This window comes from Polistes canadensis, unplaced genomic scaffold (assembly GCF_001313835.1).
Source record: "Polistes canadensis isolate GaletaPanama2010 unplaced genomic scaffold, ASM131383v1 scaffold_40, whole genome shotgun sequence".
Lineage (NCBI taxonomy): Eukaryota > Metazoa > Arthropoda > Insecta > Hymenoptera > Vespidae > Polistes > Polistes canadensis.
Genome location: NW_014569587.1, coordinates 454,723 through 477,400, shown reverse-complemented (window position 1 = coordinate 477,400; position 22,678 = coordinate 454,723). Strand labels below are relative to the sequence as shown.

Here is a 22,678-nt window from a genome sequence, read left to right as displayed (position 1 = left end):
CTTTTTCTATTTCTTTATTTCAATTTATTTTATGTAAATGTAAAATCACGCGTTTACATTTAATTTTATTGCTACGGTAATTAGTGATTTGATAAAAGTAAATAAAGAATTCAATTGAAAAGTGCATCTCCGAATTTGACGATTTATATGTCAGGCTATTCTATCATTTGAATGTATGATTAATATAGTTTTTTTCTTGTTACAGGTGATCATCGTGGGATTTATCATCAGACCTTCTGAATTATTTACTATTTGAACGTTTTAAATGACTACATTTTAATTATATGAATAAATGCATTCCTGAAGGCACACACATGTTTATACACTAATTATGAAATATATTTATTCAATATTCTATAACAAATATATATATTTACATTCAAATATTTTTCTTAGGGGGGTTTTTTTTCATACATTTATTAGAATAGAAAATAAAATTTTGTTTGAGTAATATATATAATTTTTTTCGATAATATATTGGATTTTACATACATTGATTAATTAAATAAAAAATAATTTGTATTTAATTAAAAAAATAGTATGTGAATAAATTGAATATTTTCAAGCTTCGATATTGCTATCGATTGATATTATTAATGTAAATAATATAAAAAAAGATCATTCGATAGTATCATGTGATATCAAACAAGTAATATATATTTGTTGATTAAACATTTAACAAGATCGCCTATTCTGTATAAATATAATAATATCGAATCGATATAAAATACTAAGAGAACAGTTTACTACTACGTTTTGTAAGCCTTTTAAATGTTCGCGTCTTTCAACCGAGCCAGTAAAAATGTTTATAGAAGTTGCAGTTAGATGTTTTCACAAAGATTGTGAGAAACCCAAAAGAGAATGAGAGAACGAGAGGATAATGAGTTTATATAGGAGAGGAGAAGACTCTCATCGTAGATTCTCTTCGTAGACTCTGTCTTCGAAGTAATTAATTTGCAAAGAAAAGAAAATTCACCTTTTTTTTTTTTTTTTTCGAGTGCGAAGAACATTTTTCTTTTACTTTTTTCTTCTCCTTCTTCTTCATCTCGTTTCATTTTTTGTTTTGTTCACTTTTTTCTTTCATGTCTATCTCATTATATCGAATTAAATGATCAAATCTTTATCGTATAAAATAAGGATCAATTTCGAGCACATATATATATGACTTATCCTTTCAATAAATTCATTAATCTTCTCATTCGTTAATGGACAGTGGACATCTACGTAAATACATAGATCCATAAATTCTCTATAGACACTAATACAAGTATGTTCGATATTAGGTTAGATTTCATTGGAGATAACGAGCTAGCTTTTCGAGCACTATATGATCGTCTCGACTGTCTTGCTGAGTGAAAATGAATTTATGTCTTTCTCTCTCTCTCTCTCTCTTTCTCTCTTTCTCTCTTTCTCTCTTTCTCTCTTGCGAAAGTGTTTTTATTTAAGAAATACAATTTCCCATTGTCGTTATTTTTATCTGATCTACCAATTGTCCTGTCTTTCAATTTGCTTTTAAATTAGAAAGAGAGATAAAGATAAAGAGAGAGAGAGAGAGATAGATAGATAGAGATGGAATAAGGTTCGGTGTCGACGACATCGATGCCGGCATTTCGGTAAGTCTTCGCTTTAATTTACCCCCCGAAGGGTTCAGGCTCTCACCACGGGACGCCCCTGGCTAGATCCGAAAGCCACCCTCGGGCTAAACTATTCCGTTATTTGACGATGATTCGCCCTTCTCAACATCTCCCTTTGTCGTCATTTTACGTTAACACGAAAAATCATTTGCTTTGAGAATCTTCTTTTTTTTTTTTGTACTATTTATTTATATTTATATCATCGCGATAGGTAGACGTTATAAAAAAAAAAATAAAAAAGAGAGAAGAAAAAAAAGGAAGATAAGAGAAATAAATATAAATTCGTACATAATTGTCATATTTCAATAGCTCGAATATATTTCCAAACCAATGGAAATCTTCGTTTGATTATTTTAATACACATTTGTAGATTTTACAAAAAAAAAAATGATTATAAACATATATCTATTTAAAAGTAAGATCGAAGTAATAATTGTTCGTGTTATCGTATACACGAGTCCCGAACATTGGCCAAAACAATTATCTCCACTTTTTAGATAATTATTATTATTATTTCTTGGTTATTAATTTTTAATATCTTTTTCAACCCGGACGAGAGAGATAATATGTGGCCCGTCGTCTGTTTGTTATAGGAAACAGATGTATCCGGAAAAAGATTTAATACTTTTCGATTATTTATAATCCATATATTATTTTAAAATTATTATTTAATAATTACTTTTTATATATTATAATAATTCCATATATATATATAGAGAGAGACAAAAAAACATTTCACGTCAATATTTATTAAATCTTTTTTTCTTTTTTTTTTCTTTCCGAATAGAACGTGAGTGATCGAAATAAACGTCTATGGGTAAAAGAGAGTATCGTAAAAAAGTTATCTCCTTTAGAAGGGAAAGCATCCCTATAGTGTATTCTTGTGGTTTCGACAACGACAACAACAACTGTGACTACGACGAAGACGACCAAGACCAAGACCAAGACGACGTAGACGTAAAGAAAATCGATCGAGAACGATTGTTTGGCAGGTTTACGGCTTCGAATAGAATCGAACGTTTATGATCACGCGCTCACGCACACACCGTTAAATTCGTAACTCGTCGTTCGTTACCGTGTAGAAATTGGAATTTATTGGAATTGATAAACGAGACTCCATTCTTTCCTTCTCTTTCTCCTTCTCTCTCTCTCTCTCTCTCTCTTTTCCTCTTATTTTTTCCTCTCTTTTCGATACGAATTGCGAATATTTATGAAAAACATACTATCTTGTAATTAAAATGTAATAACGCATTGCTTCACAAAATACATCTACAGATATATATATAAATGGATATTTATTGTACATATATATACATTTACACTTATATATTACATATATGATTACGTATTTCAAAGCTTTTCGAAAGCTTTACTCGTAAACGAAACGAGAAAAACGCGTATGCGTTTATTGCCGGAACGATCGTAAGTTGACGATGCGTGAAACATATTATAATACTACTATACACATATAGTTGTATCTCCATACACGTTTCGATGAAAAACGATTCGAATTTTTCGTACCGAGAGAGATTACCTTATATTATACGAATGTCTAACAATATTTGAATAAAGAAAAACGAAAAAACGAAAGAAAAAAAAAATGGTATTCTAATGAAAAACACAAAATCGTTCGGATAGAGGGAACACACACACATACAAAACTGTTATTATTATAGTTATTGAAATTTTTCTTATAAAAACCCATTATCGAATTTGTTAATAAATTCTCGTTAAATCGGTTTGATTTATTAACGATGAGAGAGAAAGAGAGAGAGAGAGAGAGTTTCTTTCGTGTTACCTGAAAAAGATCAAGATGTAGAAGACCTGTTATTCTTCGTGCAAAATAAAACTACGATAGAAAAAGAGAGAGAGAGTGAGAGAGAGAGAGAGAGAAAACGAGAAAGAACGAGAGAAATAGTAAACGTAAAAAAAAAAAAAAAAAAAAAAAATAAAAAAAAGACACTCGTATCTCGGAACTCCCATCGGAAGTGAGAGTATAACGAAAAAAATCTTCCAATCACCATACTACATCTCTCGCCTTATTTTCAAGCGTTCTCTTTTCTCTCTCTCTCTCTTTCTCTCTCTCTCTTCGTCAGTTTGCGCGAGCGCGCGCGAATAAGAGTGAAAGAGAAATAAAGAGAGAGAAAGAGAAAGAGAAAGAAAGAAAGAAAGAAAGAAAGATGTGGCTGCTGCACCCCGTAAGAATCCTCCCCTAACAGAAGCAGCTCGTTTTCACGATTCATCCGTTTTTTCGCCTTTTTTTATTTGGCTCCTTTCATCGTTCGCTGCCAGCCAGTTCTCTCTCTCTCTCTCTCTCTCTCTCTCTCTCTCTTTCTCTTTTTCTTTTGCTAGTTTTTCTATTTTTCTTTCTCTGTCAACCATCGAGATATCGCGTGTTTGTCGCGTCGATCGAACATCTGCACCTATCGTCGACGACATCTTTATCTTTCTCTCTCTCTCTCTTTCTCTTTCTCTCTCTTTTTTCTTTCTCTTTCTGTTGTATTCGCATGGCACAGGATGTTCGTTAAATCGAGACACATTGTATCGATAAGTCGAAGGGAGAGATACCGTCGAGTCCGTTAGGCGTGATAACATCTTTTGCCTTTCGTTCTTTTATGGGGAAAACATTTTATCTCACTTTCTGTCTCTCTCTCTCTCTCTCTCTCTTTTTTTTCAACTTTCTCTTTCTTATTTATGTCTTCTTTTGGAGTTGTCAGACCCATTAAACTCTATCATATTTTTGACATGAGCCTTGTTTGGTGCATGTTATTATTCCTACCTCTCCCCTTCGTTAGAATTATTTTCTAAACGGGACACTTTTATGTCGTATAATTCTCGATAAGGAAGGATTAACGTTAACCCATCTATAATAACGCCATGACGTTTAAAACTTATCTGCTTTAAGTTTTTTTGAATTATGATTTAATATTATATCAAAAGTTATCATCGTTATCACTTATTATATTATTCTTTCGCGAAGTGTTTCATAATTGTTTTTTTTTGTTTTCTTTTTTTTTTTCTTTTGCTATTTAATTCTTTAGACTCGCTTAATATTATACACAGTGTGATTTCGATCACGATTGAATATAATTTACGTAGACATTTTATTGGTAATAAGTATTATATATATATATATATATGGTTTTAATATATATGTCGAGATATTAAAATCAAATATAATTACGGTTATTGAAATATACTTTATCTTTGAAAATTAGAGAAAAAAAAATCGTGACAAATGATTGCTATCGTATCATTGATTTATAAATATTTACTTAATATAATTATCCTTTTTTTTTTTATTCGATGTTATATATAATAAAAAACGAAATAAATTTCTCTTAGTATTCCCAATACGTATAAATTATATATATATACGTAGAGATAAATTATCATAGACGTGACAAAAATACGAAGAAAAATATATTTGTATGTTTTTAACACACGTACACATAGAAACAAAAGGAAAAAAAGATTGGATGTTATTTTTTTCGTAATACTACTTTATTAATGAAAATTGTTTATCGTCACATTATATATAAAAATGAATCAACCTTTATTGCAATAGTAGAATTTATCTATATATATATATATATATATCTACCTCTTTCTATCACGTCGATAGAATTCTATCGGTTAACATGATGGGGGTATGTGCGCAAGCTCGCGAATAGTAGGAGAAAGATTTATGGTTGGAACAGGATGTACGCGTTAGCATAATGATTCAACTCTCTAACTAGCGCAGACCTACCAACGCACGCCCGTGTGTTTAGGGTACATGAGCCAATGCATATTTATATATTTCGGAGGTACACGCTGCGATAGACGTTATTACGTAATAATCCTGTTAAATGTAACGTTAAATACTATTAGCGGCGGACGGTAGTGCACCGGCGGAAACTATATGCATGTATATATATATATATATGTATATATGTATGTATGTACCTCGTTTCTTGTTCGATGAGAATCGTTCGCACGTCCAAATCCATTCTAAACGATAAGCGTCGGCCGATCAGATTAAACGTTTATTTTATAACCTACGGATTTATCATTTGACCCTTCCAGTTAACTTAATATATTTCTTTTTCTTTTTCTTTTTTTTTTTTTTTCTTTTTTTTTTTACTTTTCAATAATTTATTTCCAACTTTGATGATTTTTTATTAAATATCACGTTAAATAAATTTGTTATTGGGATTAACGTGTATTTGAATAGATCATTCTCGAATAATTGTACGATGATCTTTGTGCATTGTTAAAACCTTTTTTTATATACAAATACAATTATTTTTCTTTTATAATATCTTATTAATAAAAAAAAGAAATCGCTTAATATATATTACATTTCTAAATAACTATTCATCAAAATATGTTATTATTTATTGCATCATGTTGTAGAATGTATTTCTATAAAAATCTGCATGCATAATGTTTAATCGATCTGTCATATTATTTTATGGTATAAATTAATAGCTAATCTTTTTTCTTGTCGGATCAAAAGAAAAGAAAAGAAAAGAAAAGAATATAAAAATGATATAAATACTTTTTATAAAGGAAAAGAAGAAGAAAAAGAAAAACGAATATGTCATTAAAAATTGCAACGTAACAGCGTTAACAATCATTGTTCGTTTCAAGATGCGAAGGCAAACACGTTAATCGATTCTGATTTGAACTAGAGACACTTTGAACGGTGTGATATTATTCTGTATATCGAGTGAATGAGTGAGTGAGTGAGAATGTGTATACGTCAGAGAGGGATACGATCGTACGACTTCGCGTGTAATTGCTAACGTGACAATCAAGTGCAACGTACGCGCGTAACGGCGTGTAACGATGTGCATTGTGAATTATCGCTCGTCGAACCATTAGATTCATATACGCGACTATCATTTCACTAGTTAAATTTACTGTGCAAATTTTGTGACATCTCTTTTCTATTTTTATCTTGTTTTTTTTTTTTTTTTCTTTTTTTATATTTTTTCTTTCGTTTTTTTCGTCTCTCTTTCTCTCTTTTTCCTTTTTAATTTATTTTTCTCTTTTAAATGTTTTTCTTTTTCTTTCTCCCTATTCTTCTCTGTTGTTCTATCTTTTTACGTTACCTTCCTGTATATTTTATTTTTTCATTAGAACGATTATAATTTTGTTTCTCAACAGAGTCACCCCATCGTTTTAGATTTTACATGACCTGTTTGAACCATTCCAAACGATAAGATCGTCGATCTAGCGTTAAACATTTCATCGTCGAACAAATGAGGCACGTGTGACTAATTTGACGAACACGGGATATGATCATTAATAGAGAAGAAGGCAGAGAGAGAGAGAGAGAGAGAGAGAGAGAGAGAATACGTTTGATACATCATTAGAGATATGGCATGAATGAAATGATACATATCATTTATTTGATTTGATTTTTATTTTCCTTTTGACAGAGTCAAAGTGTAAAAAGTAARAAAAAAAAAAAAAAAATAAAAATATTTAAAAGGTCTTCCAATAAATCCTGGTCAACGCGTTAGGTATACTAAGAAAATTTGATAGATACGCGTGGATAGAATATTTCTCGAAAATGGAAACCGATCGATCATCTGTCGTAAAAAATCTATCAAATAAAAATAAATCTATATACTAATATCTCTATATACAAAATTGTGATCAGTTGTTTTTTTTTTAAATAATTTCATTAATATACATCGTAGCGATAATTTGATCATATAAAAGAGGATAATAAACAAAATGTAATATCGTATCGATATAGAGAGAGAGAGAGAAATGTTTAATAAATAATATTATCAATTTATTATAATAAAAAAGTCGACGCGTAATTACCGTGGACAAAAATAATAGCGCGAAAATGTTGTCTTTAAAAATTGACTCATTAATAATTCTCTCCTCGGAATATATAATTTTAATTATTAAAGAAAAAAGTAAGAAGTGTATAAAGAGAAAAAGAGAGAGAGAGAGAGAGAAGAGGTGCATCATCTTTGTATTTGTGTGAGTGCGGGTGTGTTTATTGAAGAAGAAATAATTGAAAGATTTAAAATTGACAGTAAAAACGTCTGGGAAGGATTCCAACGTTAATTACGTAAACATTCTATATTTTTCTCTGTTTCTCTCTCTCTCTCTCTCTCTCTCTCTCTCTCCCCCTATTTCTCTCTCTCTTTCCACTAGAGAAAGTAATCTTCGTGCTTTAACGCCGAGAGAGTAGCGTGCAAATTCATCCGTCAACGGTAGACGATCATAACCGACGACGTTAAACGACGGAGGACGTCGCTTCGATGTAAAATCATCTCGTAAGAGGAGGAAAAGGAGTGAAAAACGACACGAAAAGGGATGAGAGGAGGGAAGGGATGGAGATAGAAGGTCCTTCTACCTCAAGTTATCCTTCGAACGAAAAGACGCGTCCGTCGAGTCACGTCGAAATTATGCGACACGACCGTTTGGACAATTTTCCAGCCGTTTAAACCGCAATATCTTCTACGTTGACTTCGTATACGATCCTATGAGAAAGATAAAGAGAGAGAGATAGATAGAGATAGAGGGATAGAGGAGAGAATAGGGTGCTTTAGGGTCTAAGTATATAAGAGAGAAAGAACGAAAGGGACTTTAATTTCTCGCGCTATATATCTATGTATATTTGTCTATTCATTTCTCTCTTTCTCTCTCTCTTTATTTCTCTATATGTATATATCTGTCCTTGTCCATCTTTATCGTAGTGATAGCAAAGCTTCCGTAGAGTATTACGCGTACGTGGCACGCGTCATCGAGCGTACTCTTCGTCGCTGGTGCGGCTAGTGGATTCGAAAATTATGCAAATCCAAGGAAGACGATGAAGACGACCAACCCTGCTGCCAACGCGTCGGGATCGAGAAATATTCATCCTGAAAATTCTCACCCACGTTTTTTCTCTCTCTCTTTCTTTATTTATTTTTTTCCTTTCCTTTCTTTCTGTCTCTACGTCCCCTTTTATCTCCGACTTTCATTCGTGACTTTTCAAAGTTTCCACTTTAACGTGTGTAAACCTATACGTTTCTTCCCGCTTACTCTTTTTCTTTCTTTCTTTCTTTCTTTCTTTTTTTTTTATTCTTATTCTTCTTCTTCTTTGAATTTATCGTGGCCAAATTTTGGATTCAAAAGTGTCTTCTTCTTTGTGACACCTTTTTTTCATTGGATTTTTTTTTTTTTATTATCGCGAAAAAGGAGTTTACAAGAGCAAGCAGGTAACTAACTAACTAACCGAGATTGTCGTCTAGGATACGAGATATTGAAAAGCGAATAAGTGATAGAAGTATACTTAACTTATGCAATATGTAACCGCCATATGGCATTTCGTTCAGGCATATATACATTTAATTTTGATAAATTCGTATATATATATATATCTATGTTAAAACATATATGCACGTATGTATGAACTAATATAATATCAATCGATCAATTTGTTCTTCTTTTTTTTTTTTGTCGTACGATAAATTGACATTTTTCATCATCTTTATCTTGTATATCATTTTCACTGAATCGACGTTTCTATTTTTATAAATCATCGTACAGGTAAAGAGAAATTTGGAGGGATGAGCACTTAAAGTAATTAGGTAAACCTGGGAGATATGTCGGTCATTTCACGACATGTTTCGTTTGTAATCGATAGTGTTAACGTTATTCGAGCTCGTGTAGGCACACCTTTCAGTAAGTTCTATGAACGAATTCTCCTCAAAATCGAGAGCGATTATATCGATCAAGAGGAACAAATATCCATGATCATATATACTCGATGCTTTGTTCCAATAGATAAAATAATATACAATTCGAAATACGAGGAAATCAAAATCAAATATACGTAGATTCTATTGCATATAACCAATGTAATAATATATAACTATACATTTTTAAGATTAATAATTATAAATAATAGACCATGAGAGAGAGAAAGAGAAATAGTATACATATGTAATACATATATATATACTAAATGTGTTTAGTTAGAATAGATTGAATACACTTTGAAACGTAAAAACTAATAAAAATAATATAAATCAATATAGATCCTACACATATATTATTTGTTATGTTGATTCTCTGATTAAATAAATAAAATAGAATTAGAAACGTGAAGAAATCAAAATAACGTTGATGTAGTTAACAGCTTAACCACGTTGGATTACTAGTTTTTTTTTTCAGATCGCTAAAGTTAGGCAACGCGATGGTTGAAAAAAAGATATGGTTGATTCGTATGGAAAAATAAAACAAAAATTGCGTGCTGCATTGGTTCCAGGGACGCGTACTTTTTAATAGTAGTTGGATAGGTGTGAGAAGAAGGTATCTATAAAAAAGTAACTAGAACCTATAAAAGATAGTGTAAAAAAGATACAAATAAATTAGATATATAGATCTAATTATATATAATAAATATACTAACGATAAAATATATATTTACATATAACTAATAATAATAATAATAAATTACAGAATGTATATATAAATTGAAACACAGAAAGTAAAGAAAAGAAAAGAAAAAAAAAAAGGGGGTAGAAATATAGGTATGATTGAAATTCAAACGGGAATATACCGAATATAATTTTCCCGACTCGTGTATTTTGAGATTTCTTATTACCGATGGATTGTTAAGCTAAACCAAAGCATTTATTAAAAGAAGAATTGTTCGATCACGACACCGAAGCGCGTCGGATGAATGGACATTATGGATCGGGGCCAGGCACATAATTTAGCCGCGCCCGAAGAAGAGAGGCGTTGTCTCTCTGTCATACGTGTGTTCTTTGTGTGTGCGAAGCTCTCAACCCTCTCCCTCCCTCTCCCACCCTCTCCCACCCTCCCTTTCTCTCTCTCTCTGTCTGCTTGCCAGCCTATCACTATCTTTCTCTATCTAACTCACTCACTCACTCACTCACTCACTCACTCACTCACTCTTGTTATCATACACGCACCCTCGTCCATTCGAGCGCGATTCGTCAAGCGAAGTGGCGGTGGTTTGGTCGACACAGAGACGAGTGAGAGAGAGAGAGAAAGAAAGATAGATAGTGGAGAGAAAGAGAGTGAGATAGGAGAGTGAGAGAGAGTGAGAGGAGAGAGGGCTAGTTAGAGCCGTATTCATTACAAATTACAGACCACGAACCGGTTTTATGACACCGCAGGAACGCAGAATCGGGCACGTACGTGGCCATAGCCTCGGTTTTGCGGGACTCTATGAAGCTCCCCTTTTAATCCGCCACAAATGTTCATTTTCCAGCCAATTATCGCTAATTTTCGTTAGAACACCGCTGGGTATAGAGAGAGAGAGAGAGAGAGAGAGAGAGAGAGAGTGAAGAGAAAGATACAAATACTCGTGCGTCAGTCTCCTCCTCCTCCTCCTCTCTCTCTGTTTTTCTCTGTCTCTTTTTCTGTCTCTGTGTTTTTATATTTTTTTTTTTTTCTTTTTTATTATTTTTACTAAGCGAGTTAGTTGGTAGGTGGTTGAGTCAAGCCGATTCATTCGCGAAAGCTATGATTTGCATTTTTTCATATTTGTCCGTCTCTTTTCCTTTTTATTTAGAGTTGGTCTTTTTTTTTTTTCTTTTGTTACTTTCTTTCTACTTTTTTATCTGCACTTTTTCCTTTTTAATTTATTTTTCTTTTAGGTATATATATATAAATAAATATCCTATCCATAGGTTTAAAAAAAGATAGATGATATTTATTCGCGTCGAGGATTAGTTTTAGAAATGAATTTTTCTTTTTCAGACAATTTTCTGGAAGGAAAAATATTATCTTTTTTTTTTGTTTGTAATATTTTATTTATAAGAGATTCGTGAATTTTCCTATTACGAAATTCATAATTGCCAAAAGAGAGAGAGAGAGAGAGAGAGAGAGAGAGAGAGAATACAATGAAAGAAAAAATAAAAGGATGTGAATAATATTTCTTTTTGAGTGGACTCATTCAAATTCCATGTACATCGTGGTGGTACTTAAAAATAAACATCCCGTATAACGAGGCACGCACGTACGCGCCCTTACGACATACACGCACGGTGCTTGCCGTGTCGCCCCTATAAAACGTAAACGAGGTTGCCTCGTAATATATGTTCATTCATTCGATATCGAATTGGTCTTGTCACCGTCCTAATCCTGACATATATCATCTAGTTTAAGTCATTATTATTATTATAATTATAATTACTTAATAATTATTATTATTATAATGACTACCATATGATTAGGCCCTTTTTCTTAATGTAGTAAATAAATACTTAAATACGATCTCTTATTCGTAATTTGATATATTAGAGATATTACTTACTTACTCATATTTAAGTAAGTTGTTCTAATAATAATTATTTGTTCAGATTTTTTCGTTTTTGTTCTTTTTTTTGTTTCGGTTAAGAAGGGATTGATAAAAGATTGTGGATTAAATTACATTAGCGTCTTTTATTTCATTTTTTCGTTATACGTTTTAATAGAAATAAAATAGATATTTTATATATAAATATGTATGTGTATATATATATGTATGTATGTGATTTTCAATTTTATATTTTCAATTTTTTTTATTTATACCACTTTCACATATACATTGTTTTGTTAATTGAAATATTTGTCTTAAAAAAATGTGTTAATTTTATAAATAGAATAATAATTATATCTTACTAATTTTGTAATTATTAACACATATTTATCTTATCAGAATTATCGACACTTCGAACTTTTAAATAAATAAATGTTTCATATCGTATTCGCGAATAGGACGCGATATATTACACGTAGATTTTTTGTTTAAAAGGATTTTCAGTTTCGAAACAGCATTTAGGAATGTGCTGCCCTGACGTATAGTTCCTTCGTTTCAAAGGATCGAACAGAAAAATCGTGATGCTTTACCCGCGGAACCTTTGAGGAATCTGGTTAGTCTGTGTTAGTCTCTCTTTCCCTTCTCTCCCGTTTTTTCTTTTTCTTTTTCCCTTTTATTTTTCTTTTCTCTTTTTCTTTTACCGTCGTCCGTCGCACCAATTCTTTTGCATCGACATTTTTCAACCTTTCTCTTCTTTCTCTTTTATACGCGTGTATATAAAGAACACATGTTTTATACATATTCTCTCTATGTATGTTAAAAAAAGAGAACACACATTATTTATATATATTATTATTATTATTAATAAAATAAAATAAAAACAAATATATTAGAAATATTATTAATAAATATCTACACACATATTTTTCTTTTTTTCTTTGTTTTTCCTTTTTCTTTTATACTTTGTTATTTTAGTTCTACGTAAAATGGGGATTCAAACGTTAATATCGCTTTGACTTTGAATAAAACTCTCCTTACGTCATCGTCCAGTTATTTCGGTAGTAACGTTACAATCGGTTTAAAAGTAGCCATGGAAAAAGACATTCTTTTGATATTTCGCGTATAAAATATAAAATATCTTCTCTTGCGCTAGGATATATTTGAAAAAAAGATCAAATAATATCAAAGAGCGTGATGATGCGCAACAACTACGTTTATAACTTCATAATTGCATATATACGTATAATACGATCTTTCTTTTTCATATTAATTTGTTTAATTTTGTTAATTGTCACTATCCTGCCGATTCATATATAATTCTACTTTATTAATATCATCGTACGCGCGTTCTCGTCTACATGTGTGATTTACTATTACTTTTAAATGAAAAACAACAACAACAAAAAATACAATGTTCATAATATACGAATAACTAAGTTAATTTTAATTATAATTGAAATCATAGATTCACATTATTAGGGTATGTAAGATTGAAGGCAATTGTATTCGTCCTAAAAAAAATATTAAAACAAAGATATGTAAAATGAAAGAATGATAGAAAAATAACGGAAGTATAAATAGAAAAAAAGAATAAGAGGTGGTAGGTGTAAGACGAAGAAAAAAGATAGACAAGTAACAAAGAATAGACGAAAAAAGAAGTTTTCAATTTTCTCACAAGTTCGAACATCGAAGAGAATGATGAAAGAAGGAGACATAATAAGTTCCTCCTATCGTCCATTTCCCTTTCACGAAGAAGAGAAGAGAAGAGAAGAACTTCGATATCGATACTAGTAGTAAGAAGGAGGCTCGAAGAAATAAAGAATAATAATAGGCTAATAGTAATACTAATAGTAGTAATATTAATAATAATAATAGTAACAAAAATACTAGTAGAAATAGTAGTAATGGGTGTAATAGTAACAATAGGTATTGGTGGTGGTACATCAGCCCTTCCAACCCCTACTTTTCTCTCTTCTCCTCTTATTCTTGGAAGCACCAAACTATCCCCACCCCTTCTTCATCTTCAACATGCCGAATGGAGTAGGAAAGGCGATATAGCAAAGGGCAGCACATATGTATGTAACTAAGTACGCCACATACGTATGTATACATGTATATGTATAGAAACGTATTCTATATATATATGTATGTGCGTAGGTGTCTCATATCACCTATGCAAGGGGCACCCTTTTGCGAGAAGCAGTGCGTCAGAGGGCGCAGCTCCTAGAATCGAGAGAAAGAGAGGGTAGTAGTTTACGTGGTGGGGTTTATGGCTGTTGGAAAAACGGGGGTGCGCCTGCGTTCTCGTAACTCCCCTCGTTCTGAGCCACTCCCGATCGTCGACGACCGTCCCACACGATCCTTCTTGCGATCCTAAAAGCGCTTCAGTCTATCGTCCGCTTTCGTTGAGGCCGCAGAACGTCCTCGGGGCACCCTCGAGCACCTACCCCTTCAGATAGAAAGAAAGAAAGAGAGAAAGAAAGAGAGATAAAAAGATATATATATATGTATATACATTATATATAACTATATGTATATATATACTATATATATACATATATATATATGTACAATGTATATATGTATACACTTGGCACGATTTATTTATTCTATCTTTTTCACGTTTTTCGTTTGTTTTTTTTTTCCTTTTTTTGGTTGTTTTAATTTTTTTTTTTCAAATTTCGTGAAAAAGGATAGAGAGAAAGAGAGAGAGAGAGAGAGAGAGAAAAAGTGAGGGTTGAAAATTTATTTTACATTCACGTATTTCATATTTTACGTATCTTTTTGTTTTTTTTTTCTTCATTTTTTATTTTATTCCGATTCTATTTTTTTGTTTTTGCAGTAATTTTTTGTTTTAAATATTGTTAAAAATTTTAATAGATAAGATAGATAAGTGCGGGAAATATATATATATATATATAAAACTTTTGATCTGGATCTCTCTGGATCTTCTTCAGTGACGGTGAACAGATATTTCCTTTCTTTTTTTTTTTTATTTTCAACGATAATTATTTCGAGGATCGCGAAGATTAGCTGTAAGATGATTGAGAGAAGAAGAGTTTTTTTTTTTTCTGTTTCTTTATATTTTCTTTCCTATTGCATATTTTTGTAAAAGAAAAGAAAGAGAAACATTTAAAACAAATTTTGATCGCGACTCGAGTTTGGCCGAGGGTGTGTGACGAAATTTAAACAAAAAAAAAAAAACAAAAATGGTAATAAATTAAAAACAAAAAGAAACGTTAACTTGCGTAAAAGGTATATATACGAAAAAAATGAGAAGATATAAAGAAAAAAAGATAAGATAATTCGTGAAGCAGGTGTTTTTGACGATGTGTGACACAATAAAAACAATTTCGATTAGATAACTTAAATGTTTTTTTTCTTTTTTTTTAAACGAGAACCAACGAAAGGGTAATAAGTATAGATAGATAGATTTCTCGCAATAATAATGGTAGCTTCGTCTTTTTCTTTTGTTCTTTACTTTTTTTTTTTTTTATTTTTTTTTTAGTATATTGTATCTATATACCTGTAGATATATATATCCCTTTTTCTCTTTCTATCTTTCTTCTTGCTAAGGAGAAATGCGGGTGCGAAGGAAACACGTCACGTGGCTCGTCCCTTCGTCGGCGAGTATCGCACGTGACGCAACCCTAACGCAACGTAACGCAATGCAACGTAATGCAACGCAATGCAACGCGACGCGACATGACATGACATGACATGACACGACATGACACGACACGACACGAGGACGCGTGTTCGGCTTCTCGCGATGAAGAGGAAAAAGTGTCATCATCGGAAGTCGTGAGGGAGGAAAAGACGAAAACCGAAAAAAAAAAAAAAAAAACAAATAATTCAAACGGCGACAGTCCAAGAAAAAAATAGAAGAAAAAAACAGATTAAAAAGTCAAATGGCAAGGATCACGAGTTCTACTAAATATACGAGGTCTCATTTCGTACGCGAGGTAAGTGATATCACGATTATTATTAATTATGTTGTGTTTTTTTTTTTTTCTCTCGTTCGTTGTATAATAATGTTGGAATAGACAAAAATTGTAGGAAAAAAATAAATGGGGTGGCCGGGGAGGGGGTGGAATTGGTCGGTCGGTCGAAAAGTTGAGCGGGTAAAAGCGTATAAAATTTACTCGTTCCAACGTCAAACGTTTTTGTCGTCTTTTTCTATCTCCTTTTTTATTTTTCGTGTATTTTTCATTCCCTTATAAAAAAAAAAAAATCCATATATCTATATATAATATATATTTACTATTACTTTCAATCGAATGGAATTAGTATTCGTTGGAAGAACGTATACAGTTGACGGATTAAAACTGTGTAGAATATTTAAAAAAAAAAAAAATCATTTATAAATGATATTTTTCTGATCGATGACCAAGAAAAAAGAAAAAAAAAAAAAGATGAAATTTGTCGAATATACTTTAGGCGAAAAAACCAAAAAAAAAGAAATTGGCGCTTGGGAAAATGTTGTGAATAATTTTGACACGTTAATTCGTATCATTGACAAAATATTCGATCTATCCACATTTTGTATACCTATATAATATGTGGTGGTATATGTGTGTGTACATATAGATATATATATATATAATTTTAATTTTTATCTTTGTCTCGGTCAACGCGCTGAAGTCTATTATTAAAAGTCTCAGAGAATAACACAAAACTCTTGCGAAATTTAGTTTGAGCGTCATTTTGTCGGTCGGATGGTTCTCTCCCTCTTTGCGTTTGTCCTCTCTTTTTCTTTCTATCTTTTTTCCTTACTCTCTCTCTCTCTCTCTCTCTCTCTCTCCCACTCTCCCTTTTTTCCTCTATCTCTTTTTATCTTTCTCTCTGTTCGAAGAAGACACCACAGTGAATGCTGCTACTACTACTACTACTACTACTACTACCCTCTCGAACCTTTCCAACCCTCTTTCTCTCTTGCCTCTACCCTTTGAATCGTATTTGCGCGAGCGTTTGCAATTGCGTTTGCACGGTAATTTTGCTGCCGGCGGCGTGACGACGAGAACGAACGAACGAATGAACGAACGATGGGCTGGTTTGCGAGGTCAAGGGGAACCATATTTGGCACGTTCGACCCTTACAACACACACAAAAAGGATTTCATCTTTTTATTTATTCCCCTTTCTCTTAATCTTTTTCTTCTTCTTCTTCTTCTTCTTCTTTTCCTTTTAAACGATCTTTTGTTCTAACGTTTATCTCTTATAGAAAAATCAACCTATTTCCGTGTGTGTCTAGTCAGTTAAAATTATATTGTTACATTATTAAAGGGAACAAAATTTGGAAGATAAGAATAAAACTAGAACACGTTCGTATGTCAAGTATTTCCTGAACAATCAAATCTTTTCCCCATTTCCACTCTCTTTCTTTCCTCACTTCCCAGTATCGAGGAATGGATAAATCATTTCTAACGTTTATATCGTGCTAACTCGATATACACGATTTGGGGTAGTAACTTCGAAACATATGAGAACGGCTAACATCAAATTAAAGGTGAGAATTGAGTAGGGAAGGGAGGAAAATACGAAACGTCAAACACGTAACTGCAAATCCTCAAAACTTCCTTTTATATATATACAAATATGCAATATGTTTTGTTCTCTTCTTTTACAGTTTTTCCTTCCTGTTTGTTTTTTTTTTATTTTGAAAACGGAGGGTGTTTTTTTATTGTTTTATTTCAATCCTTCTCCGTTCATCCGTCCGTCCTCCTCCCCTGTTCCCACCTCCTTCCCATCGAAATATTCCCGGATAATATTTAACCCACCATAGTCGTATAAATTTACACTGGTGAACAGGACGATTGCGCTTTACCGATGTTACGATAAACACAGCTGGCATAATACGTGTGGCACTTCAAGCATAGAGGTGAAACATGCATGGGCATGCGAGTATACGCGGTGGAACATACACGGGCATAAGTATTTACCTAACGTATATGTGTGTGGGATATATGATGCAGTAGTATGTGAAAAATAAATTATGGAAATGGGAGAAGAGAAGCCGAATGGTGCGAGTTATGTAGTGATAAAGATTTAACGTGCACGCGTTGCTATAGCTCCTCTGTTCTCTCTCTTTCTCTTTTTATCACACACTCTTTTACCTTTTCACCTATCTCTATCTTTTTCTATAGGTCGAAACACTTGACTTCGGCCATGCGAATAATTTTACGTCGTCCACTTTCTCATCGCGTACCGATGAAAAAGAAAAGAAAAAAAAAAACAAAGTAAAAGATACAAAAATGCAAAAATCAGAATTACGAGAGAAAAAGAAAGACAGAGAGATGAAGACCAAGAGAGAGAGAGAGAGAGAGAGAGAGAGGAAGTTTTTCATTCAACCCGTTGTTAACAAGCGCCGTAGCATTTGCTCTTATTATTAAAGAGAAAATTCAAGAGAATCTTTGTCGTCGATTGTGACGTTAAACAATTCCTCGACGTCTATCGAAATTTACGTACTAACTCGTATTACAACAAGTTTATTGTGTACACGTTATTTCGCATTATAATGTAATTCGTATGCTTTCGAAATTTATTGTATTCTTTCTCTCTCTCTCTCTCTTTCTCTTATCGATGTTGTTTCCGAAAATTTGTTTTATGTTACCTTTCACATTTCAACGAATAATGACCTGGCACGTTGACGAAAAATATCGATGAGTGCTTTAGTTCTATTTTTTTTTGTAATATATCATGGAAGTATTTAAATTTATATATATATACATATATATATATGTATATGTATATGTGTAAATATCTATTCATATCAGTATATATATATATATATTCTTTCGACCGACTTTTTCAAGATGTTCATGATCCTTTTTTTTTTTTTTTTTTTTTTAACAAACACCTGCCATGACAGCTGTCGAAACTAGTCCGATGGTGATACGGAGTGAAAGGTCAATTGGACATCGAGTTTTCTATGCGTATCGATCGATAATCAAACGGATACCAACCCTTTACATATCTCATCGTCAAATATATATATATATGTTCTTATTTTAAACGCCAAAGTTATTTAATCTAATTTTATTCGATTTACATTATATTACAATTTACACATGAATAATTGAAATAGATAAATCGTGAGTTATAAAAGGGGGGGGAAAATAAAAAATCGTCAGTTCGTTTGCAAACGTGTCTCAGTTTCCAACGATGATCGTAGAAAAAAGAAAGGTTGAATAGGTGTTGAAAAAAAGAGAGAGAGAGAGAGGGGGGGAGTTGAGGCTTGGTGTCGGAAACGACAGCGTCTGAATAAGAAGTTTCACGGGGGTATTTTATTTCGTCGAGCGTCATTCGACCGCATCCGAGCCATTAGCCAAGTAGTTTTAATTCGCGAGATGAGAAAGAAAGAAAGAAAGAGAAAGAAAGAAAGAAAGAAAGAAAGAGAGAGAGAGAGAAAGATTCTTGACGTTTATCTTTCCTCTCAAGCTGGTACACCCGATTGTAAGCTCAACTTTCCTTGAGTGCTTCTTGAATGACCGTTGTTGAGTTTTTCCTTCGTTTAATGGATCCGTACGAGACGATCGGATTCTCCTCGTAATCCAAAAAATGTTCTCCTTTCTTCGTTATTTAAGCTCGATAGAAACCATTGTAAAACGATACCTATTTTTCCTTTGTAATCTCTTTGTTTTTAGTTATTAATTAAAGACTTTGTTTTATCTTTATCTTTATCTTTATCTTTCTCTCTTTCTCTTTCTCCTCTCTTGCACCTTCTTTATCTTTCGATAATTATTTTTGATCTCTTTTGTTAAATTTATATATTAATAGATTTATCCCCCGAAAAATAGATAAATAATTGAAAGGATCTCGATCATTTGTTAACTACATTTCAATTTGATTCTATAAATATCATGTTACCAGATCAAATATATTTATCATGTCCTATGATCGTAACCAACGATATTTTTCATCTTTATTTTTATTTGTGATTACAAACTTACTTTCTTGTTTCAATTTTTTAATAATTTATTATTTTTAGAAAAATTATTAATAGAATTATGTGATTGCATGCAAAACGTTCGTAACGAGTGAGAGAGGAGGTGGTCTGAATTATTGTATCATGAATGTGTATCACCACCACTTTTCCCATAAAGTGAATTCTTATGAAAAATTTCTTTGACGATAGATCATCACATTCAGATTAACATAAATGTTAATTAATTCAACTTTAGACGTTTAACGTTGAACGATATCTTTAATCAATCGATATTTCGATAACTTAGAACAAATCATATTTCATTGAAATATATTATTATACCTTCAACACACAAAACACTTCTAAATGAAAAATCAAGTAACAATATAGAGAAAATATTAATGGTTACGATCGTAATGACGATAACGAGGATCCTTTCGGAGGTTCTTTCGTAAAATCGATAATCCACGTAACGAGGACGAGTGGTAGAGAAGGATGATAAAACATCAGGGAACGTGTAGGGGAGGAGGAGGAGGAGGAGGAGGAGGCAGGGGGGATGGGAGAGCGAAGTAGGATTTGTGGCGGGGGTGCAGGAGAAAGGGGAGAGAATGGGAAAGCCGCAGGTGTTACGCCGGACGGCAGGTAAGCCTCCGCGTAATTTCTGGTGGTGGATTTTAAAGAGAGGGAGGGGGGGGTAAACGGAAGGAAGGAAGGAAGGTAGGAAGGTAGAAAGGGAACAGGGAAAACAGACGGGTGAGTGGGTGGGTGGAAGGAGGATGTAGAAAAGCTTGCGTTGCTTTTCGCGATGGTGGTGGGTGAGTGGGTGGGTGGTGGTGGTAGTGGTGGTGGTGGTGGTGGTTGGAACAGCGGCACGGTAATAGAGATAAAGAGGAAGATTGAAATGTTTATATCGGATAGTGTCGCGATAAAAAAGAAAAAAGGATAGAAGAAAGTATAGAGGGCTGGCAAATAGGAAGGAGGATGGAGGGAATGTTACAGTAGATAAAGAGAGGAGTATAAAAAAAGGGATTGATTTTTTTTTTATTGTTCAACACAAATTAATCCTCACTCTCTCTCTCTCTCTCTCTCTCTCTTCGAGAAAGGAATAATAAATTAGCATGTGGAAACGCGTATTGGTAACGTGAAATAATGAAATGGTAAAATAGTTGAGTAGCGAATTAAATTTTATAATAAAAAGTACTTCAACAATTTTCTTTAATACATCAATGTATATGTATACACACTTGCGAATATAAGTAGTTATGTATTTGTGAAGGAGTGATAAAGAAAAAAAGAGAGAAAGAAGAATGATATTATCGTTAGAATCGAGCTTTATGACTATGATATAATAGTACGCAAAAAGATAAGAGAGTATATGTAAAAAAGGATTATAATATTATAAGAAATGACACAAAGGGATAGGATAAGAGAGAAATAAAATCATTTACAATAAGATTGGAATGAAATTGAAGGAAATAAGAATTGTGGAGGAGGGGGGGGGTGGGGTTGTACGAGTTGGTGGAATAAGAAGAAGAAGAAGAAGAAGAGTGCTCGAAGAAGGGAGAAAAAGAGAGAGAGAAAAAAAAATAAAAAAAAAAAATAAAAAAGAAAAATGCGAAAAACCGATGCCCGGGAAATGCTTTTATTGTATGATCTACGTTTATTTCTTTGGCGGTGCATCATGCCTGCAACGACGCGCCAATATTTTTAATAAGATTCTTAACCCCCCTCTCACTCTCTCTCTCTCTCTCTCTCTCTGTCTCTTTCTATCTATCTCTTGACGTCCATTCAAGAAAAATATGTAAAGAAAAAGTAAGAGAGAGAGAGAGAGAGAGAGAAAAAAAAAGATAAAAGGTGAGAAGGAAGATCAAGGACGACGAAGAAGAATAACTTCACCTCTCTCGAATAGAATTTCTTTTGATCGCGAAAGACCCTCTTGCTTCTCTTCCTCATTCGAGATTCGTGTTCATTCTTCGCAAGTAATATAGCTTTTCCGAATGACTTGACACGAGTGAGAGTCGACCAGCTTGTCCCGAGTACTCTTCTTTCTCGCGTTTATCGTTTCGGAAATATAGAAATATTTCGTATCTCGTTCGTTCGTTCGTTCGTTCGTTCATTCGTTCTATGCAAAATTGCTTATCCTTCTTTTCCTTTTATTTATTCTTATTTCTTATTTCACTTATTCAGTGATATCTCTCTTTGTCTGCTTATAATTTTAAGAATTTATTATTATCCTTATTTTTTCTTTTTATCAATCCGATTATTTCCATGATCTTGGATTTATCGTAATACTCAAAATAGGTATTACGATTTAATGTGTATATATATATATATATATATATATATATATATATATAGGACTACTACTACTTACTTACGACGAGATAAAAGAATTTGTTGCACGTGACTTTTAGATCGAGCATCAAACGATAACGAAGATGTGCAAGAGTAAAAGAGAAAGAAAAACTGAGTGAACAAGACAGAATAAGAGAGAGAGAGTGAGTGAGAGAGAAAATCGAACGTGGTTTTACGAAGGTGAGAGTCCGCTTTTTGATCCCAGCTGTGAAATTGCTTTACGTTCACCTCAATGGGTTCTCTAAGCCTTTTGAGATTTTCGTTGGTTCGTTCGGCCGACAATTGCATTGTTTCTTTTCTTCTCTCTCTCTCTCTCACTCTTTATGGATAATTCCCAATGAAAACATCTTTCTATCCCTACGATTTTAGTAAACTATTACAATAGGATATTTCCTGGATATATCCAATATAATTTCATCGAATTAAAACGTTTTATCTAATAATCCCATATAATATAACTGGTATGGAAAACTGAATTTTTTTTTCTCTTTTT

General features: G+C 32.6%; 1 long non-coding RNA gene across 2 annotated transcripts in view; it reads left to right on the top strand.

The window, feature by feature from the left end:
* Window positions 1-15,435: 15,435 nt before the first annotated feature.
* The window catches only part of LOC106784774, an 85,315-nt gene continuing 78,072 nt past the window's right edge, over window positions 15,436-22,678 (top strand). For both annotated transcript variants that reach the window (XR_001381447.1, XR_001381446.1), the window contains exon 1: window positions 15,436-15,869. This is a non-coding gene — a long non-coding RNA (uncharacterized LOC106784774). The remainder of the gene's footprint in view (window positions 15,870-22,678) is intronic.